We start from the raw sequence: 6,295 nt of genomic DNA on the forward strand, positions 1-6,295 counted from the left end.
GGAAAAAATATTAGCAGAAAGACTGACAGACAGGAAAGAAAGTGGGGGAGTGGAAAATAAAGCAGACAGAGAAGAAGAATGACAAAGAAAAATGAATGAATGAATGAAAGGGGAGAGAAAAAAACACTGGCAGAAATAATGAATGAGAGGGAGGGACAGTTGGAAACAAATAGAGAAAAAAAGAAAAAAATTAGGAAGAAAGGAAAAAGGAGGGAAATAGTGAAAGAAAGGAAAGGAAAAAAGAAAGAAACTGAAAGCAACTCAACTGTAAAACTGCTGACTCCCTAGAAGCTTGGGCTCTGCAGCTTGGCCCCCAAGCCCCACGGCTGGCCTCCCTGAACCCTGCCTGACAGCGGGACATCCGGAGGCCCCCGTGCAACCGCGGCTAGCCTTCCTGAACCCCACCAGACAGTGGGATGTCCGGAGGCCCCCGCACAACCGCAGCTTGCCTCCCTGAACCCTGCCAGACAGCGGGATGTCCGGAGGCCCCCGCACAACTGCGGCTGGCTTCCCTGAACCCTGTCGGACAGCGAGACATCGGGAGGCCCCCGTGCAACTGCGGCTGGCCTCCCTAAGCCCTGCCAGACACCCGGACATCCGGAGGCCCCGCACAAGCACGGCTGGCCTCCCTGAACCCCGCACCAACACCTGGATGTCCGGAGGCCCCATGCAAGCCTGTCTGGCCTCCCTGAGCCCTGCCCAACAGCGGGGAAGCCGCCCAGGCTGAGCCGGAACGCCGACCGTCTGAGCCAGAACGTTGCCCGGGCCAGCCAGAACAGTGTTCCAGTGCGTTCCGGCTCAAAAAAAAGCCCTGCCTTTGAGTAATGTAAAGAGATAAACGCCTTCTCCAAGCCAGCCAATGGGGCAATGGGGGCTTCAAGAGCCACACAATGTGTGTGAAAGAGCAACATGTGGCTCCCGAGACACAGTTTGGCCACCTTTGGTTTTCATCAACCACATGTCCAAAGCAGAATGAGATGTGCTCAGTGGTGGGAGGTTCTGCTTCACTGCCGAAGGGTGAAGATTGGTCCTTAGGGGGAAAGGATGGTGACCTCTCTCTCATCCTGGTACAGATGGTGAGACCGCTGCCGACTTCCCTGCAATTGAGACAGCGTAATGGTCGGAAGCCTGCAAAAGAGATTCTTTCCATTGGAAACTTTATCAGATGATTCTGGTGCTAATGAGAAGACGACGAGTGCAGCTGTATCTGACAAGATCCTGCAGGGGTGGAACAGAGGTTTCCTCAGGGGCAAGCTACAGTTTGGCTTCGTAACCATGGTTTTGTAAACAGCAGGGTCTCGGGGCTGGATTCCGTGGACCCAACTCAGGTTCCCTCCAGCCAGGGCCAGATTAACAATTAGGCCAACTAAGCACTGGCCTATTGGGTCCCACATCTTTAGGGGCCCTGGGACGGTTTCCCCCCTGCTTGCAGCCCTCCCAGCAACTGAGTATCTCTGCCCGACTCGCCTGTTGCGGCTGCTGCTGGCATCATCACCAAGTTTGCCTCTCTCTGCCTCTCCCCCCCAGTTTCGTCAAAGGGGCTTTTGAGAAGGTGCCGCAGATGGGGCCATGGGTGGCAGGGCGGGAGCTCCGACTCAAGAGATAATTTGCAAGGGGGCCCCCGAGATTTTGACTGCCGAGGGGCTTCTGCAGGGTTTAATCCGGCGCTGCGAGGCTCCAACCACGCAGCAGCAGTAGAAAAAAAAATTAACACAAAAAATAAAGGAGAGCCCTAATGGGCTTGAAGCGCTGCTGTGCAGCGGCACAGCTCCTGCCTCCTCCCAAACCATATTCCCGTGCTAAAACAATGCTCGGGGGAGGGAATTATCTCCCATTTTGCATGCTCCACGTGTATAGAATACATGCTGCATTCAGATTGCGTTCAGTCAAGGGAAATGTGCAGTTTGGCCTTCTTTAGTTGGTTCAGCAGGTGATCTCTTTGGAAAAAGTATAGAACTTGGGCAGCTCCATCTCTTGATCTGCGCTCTTCCCCAATCTAGTTGGTTAGGCTTTCTCTGTCAACCGTGCACATTCACACACACCGCTCTAATGAAGATGCAATGAACTCAAGTGTGGACGGTAAGTGGGAGTTGCAAGCATTAAAGCGTGCCATGCCATGCAAGACAAGACCGATTGATTAGTATGTGTGCTGCTGAGTGGGCTACATCTGTTAGCATGCAGATTGTTGTAAGAATAATTCCTACAGAGATGGAAAGCTTCTTTGCTGCTATTCATAGTTCGTGCACGGAAACCAGATCTGCAGCGTGCATAAATTAGGCATGTATTTGACTGGTTTTGTTTAATTCTGCTTTTTGCCGTGCAGGATGCAGAAAATATACAGACCGCCGATGGCTTGGGAAGCTGCATGTCCTTCCTGATGCCTCCTAAGATTTAACAGGGTCCTGGCTTATCTGGACATTTTTTAATCTGTGCAGTTTTAAGAACTAGGAATTCTTTAAAATCAAACTTGAGAATCTCAAGCTACTGAATTCTTCATGTAGTGCCAATTTCTGCATGTACCTGACTGCAGAAGACCAACAAACTAGGCCAGGGGTGAAACTCATTTGTTACGAGGGCCAGATCTGGCATAACTGAGACCTTGTTGGGCCAGTCCATGTCAGGCTGGGCCATGTGTGTACCTATTTAAGATTAGGTAGCAAAGATATCAATTTTATAAAGGAGACAGGAAAACACAAATATATTTTTTTAAAAACTTAAAACATACTTAAAAACATTAGTACTCATTGGTCATAAAGATGCTTTCTTTGTATTTTGCCCATGGAATCCAGGGAACTAGGCAAAGGAAGCTCTGGCTCTTTCCTTCCTTCCCCAGGGAACGGGGGGGGGGGGGGGGGGGAGTCTCAGCCAATAGAAGGAAGAGAGACTTGACTCAGTAGCTCTGCTGTGCCATTGAGAGAGCCTGGCAAAACAAGCTATTCCTCCCCCCCCCTTCCTCCCCAAGGAAGGAGCCTCAGCCAATGAAGAAAACAGAGGCTTTGCTCTGTAGCTCCTGTGCAATTGAGCAAGTCTTGCAAAGCAAGCTGTTATGCACAGGGAAGCAAGAGAGAGGGAGAATGAAGCAGATGACAGCCAGTTGCTCATGGGCCTGATAGGAGCCCTCTGGGGGCCTGATTCGACCCCCGAACTGCACGTTTGACACCTAGGCTGTACTGAAACGAAGACTGATTCACCTCACAACCCATAGGGCCCCCTGCGCACCATCCCGCCAGCCGGTTCCACTAATTTATCTAAGGAAGAACTGATTTCCCACACATGAAATTGGCATCAGCTGGCTCAGAGAATATGCATTGCATTCCATTCCTCTGCCTTCCTGGGTAGTGTTTCTGCAGGTTCACTGAGTTCAGGACTTTCTGGCAGCTGGCTGGGCTATTTATAGATGGGAGGGGGGCTAACTAGCATATAAAGCAAGACAAAGGACTGCATCTTCCCTCCCCCACTGCAAAGTCAGCCTAACACCTGCCACTTCCCCCCCCCCCATGGTAGTAGCCGCTTGGTGGACCCCAGCATCATTTTTCAGGGTGGGTTCTGTATGAATGTTGAACCTCCCCCTTTTCCCATTTTTTCATTCTCATTTCAGAAAGAAAAAGGTCACCTTTTGTTTCTTAAGATGACAGAACCAGGCCATGGCATGGAAACAGGCCTTCAGCTTGAATCCTGGCCACTGAATAGGGAGAATGTGAACCGGAGAACATTCTCCACTCTGACTTTTCACTATTTGTAGTCCTTGACTTCTTAGCATAGAGATCGTGTCTTCTTTTTCCTTCTTCAGTGGCACCTTATGTTGGATTAACACTGTTTGGTAACACCAGGAGTGAGCTTTCAAATAACGTGGGATTTGTTTCCTTCAGCCCCTGGCTGCTATAATAATATCGTGGGTTCAACGCAAGGAAGAGGCGAGGTGGTAGTGATCATAGCTCTTTTTATTCAGCACAGCATAGTATAGGGCTGCACTCTAAGACTGCCAACGGGGCGAACGTATATACACTCAGGGTTCCCATGCAAGCATGTTATTGGATCATTCAAACCAGCAGGGGGGCCGTGATTGGAGCAGGGCAGCAGAGGTTTGGATCCAACTGCCCGTTGTTCCCGGGTCCCCAAGCTCAGTCCTACAGACTCCAATGAGCCAGGCAGGAATGTCAATATATACACACAATACAGATCAACATACACAACAGGTACTGAGCAAAAGCCAAGGTGTTGGGGAGGGCAGAGGGGTAGAGTGGGTGCTTTGCCTGCATAAGATTCCAAGTTCAGTTTCTCTCTGCTTTGTTGACACCCCACCTTCCTCCCCAGCAGGGATCCAAAGTAACTTAGACTGAGCATTCTCCCATCTTCTGTTTTATCCTTGCAACAGCAGCCCTGTCAGGTAGATTAGGCTGAGAGGGGTGACTAACCAGGACCTTTTTTTGAGCAAGAAGAAGAGAAGATGATGATATTGGATTTATATCCTGCCCTCCACTCCGAATCTCAGAGTCTCAGAGCAGCTCACAATCTCCTTTATCTTCCTCCCCCACACAACAAGACACCCTGTGAGGTGGGTGGAGCTGAGAGCGCTCTCACAACAGCTGCCCTTTCAAGGACAACCTCTGCCAGAGCTATGGCTGACCCAAGGCCATTCCAGCAGCTGCAAGTGGAAGAGTGGGGAATCAAACTCAGTTCTCCCAGATAAGAGTCCACGCACTTAACCACTACACCAAATTGGCTCTCATAGGGACACAGTTCCAGCTGTCTCAGCTTGGGGTGGGGGGGGGTGGGGCTAATATGCATTTCTTCTCAGTAAGACCTTGGGAAACTAATGCTAGTCAGTCCAAGGGCTTGCCATGCAGTGTTCCCTCTAAGCTGCAGAGTCTTGTGAGCAAAAATTCTACTTTGTGAGCTACTGCATAAATTATTGTGCTCTGGGGTCATCCTTTCTGAGCTAAGTCAAAAATGTGTGAGCTAGATGCTAAACATCTGTGAGTTAGCTCACACTAACTCAGCTTAAAGGGAACACTGTTGCCATGTTAGTCCATTACATCAAAACAAAACAGAAGTCTATGACTGCCACAGGGGCACCTTAAAGGCTAACAGCATTTATTCCAGGTGGGTAACCATGCTGGTCTGGTGCTTGGGGGGGGCACAGTGGAAGGGCTTCTAGCCCCACTTGTGGACCTCCTGATGGCACTTGGGGTTGTTTGTTTGTTTTATTTTGTTTTTGTGGCCCTTGTTTGACACAAAGTGTTGGACTGGATGGGCCACAGGCCTGATCCAACATGGCTTCTCTTATTATGTTCTTATTTGATCTTTATCTTATGGGTGTGGGGGAGTGTTACCAAGACCCGCCCCCCCCCTCCTACCTAGATGTGTGCTGTCTGCCCTGATTCCATCCTTCCTAAATGTGCCTCGACAGCCATGTTATAGGAGTTAGCAATGCCTTGCTTTGGGGGAGATGAGGTCAAAGCTGTCCTCAGGCTATGCTAAAGAGTAACCAAAATGTTGGGCAGATTCATGGTGGTTTTGGATTCATGGATGGGGCATTTGCATACCTATCCATTGCCCCAGAAGCTTGCAAAGCCAAGTACCTTCCTTAATCTATTGAGATAATTTCATCAGCAAATCCAAGTCTTCCTGATTGTGAAATCTAATCCCTATCCAGTTGTCAGATGAGCTGATTACCTTTTGTTGACCTTCCCTGAATAGATTGGATCTGGGAATGTTCAGTCTGGAGAAGAGAAGGTTGGCGGTGGGGGGGGGGGCATGATTGCTCTCTTTTAAGTATTTGAAGGACGGTCACTTAGAGGAGGGCAGGGATCTCTTTCTGTGCTGGCAGCAGAGAAGAGGACTCTCAATAATGGATTTGAATCAAGGGTGGGAAGCAATGTTCCCTCTAAGCCAGAGGTCCCCAACCACCACCCCCACCTCAGGCCCTGGACAGGTCCCGGTCCCCAAAAGGTTGGGAGCCACTGCTCTAAACTGAGTTAGTGTGAGCTAGCTCACTGGTTTTGAGCCTCCAGCTCACACATTTTTGTCTTAGCTCAGGAAGGACGGCCCCAGAGCAAACTAATTTACGCAGTAGCCAAATTGCTTGCTTACAGCTTTAATTACCAGTAGCTCAGGAAGCAGAATTTTTGCACACAAGCTTAGGGAGAGCATTGGTGGGAAGGTACTGGTTGGATAGGTGGAAACAAATTTAATAGCAAGAGAGGTGTTCAGCAGTGGACTCAGCTACCTAGGGAGGTGGTGGGCTCCCCCTCCTTGGCACTTTAAGCAGCCTTGAGAGTTTGTCCTGCTGAAT

This window comes from Heteronotia binoei, chromosome 11 (assembly GCF_032191835.1).
Source record: "Heteronotia binoei isolate CCM8104 ecotype False Entrance Well chromosome 11, APGP_CSIRO_Hbin_v1, whole genome shotgun sequence".
Taxonomy (NCBI): Eukaryota; Metazoa; Chordata; class Lepidosauria; order Squamata; family Gekkonidae; genus Heteronotia; species Heteronotia binoei.